Source organism: Diachasma alloeum, unplaced genomic scaffold, assembly GCF_001412515.2.
Source record: "Diachasma alloeum isolate Michigan unplaced genomic scaffold, Dall2.0 Dall_scaffold_00438, whole genome shotgun sequence".
Lineage (NCBI taxonomy): Eukaryota > Metazoa > Arthropoda > Insecta > Hymenoptera > Braconidae > Diachasma > Diachasma alloeum.
Window position 1 is genome coordinate 220,267 of NW_021680577.1, and position 239 is coordinate 220,505.

Consider the following 239-nt stretch of genomic DNA (forward strand, 5'->3'; position numbering starts at 1 on the left):
CCTGATCCGAGGATGTTCAGATGTACATGTACTTCTGAAACACTCTGTATAAAAGTATGCATTGTCTAGCATAGGACGATTCATAGTGAATTCATCAGGTGGACGATCCAACAGGATGCCACTTAAAACTTCCCAACGACAACCAAAATGATTTTTTTCAGTATTCCCAGAAGGATTCTACCTAAGACACTCAGAAGGATACCTAGACTGATTGTTTCCAGCAGTCCCAACACGATTCT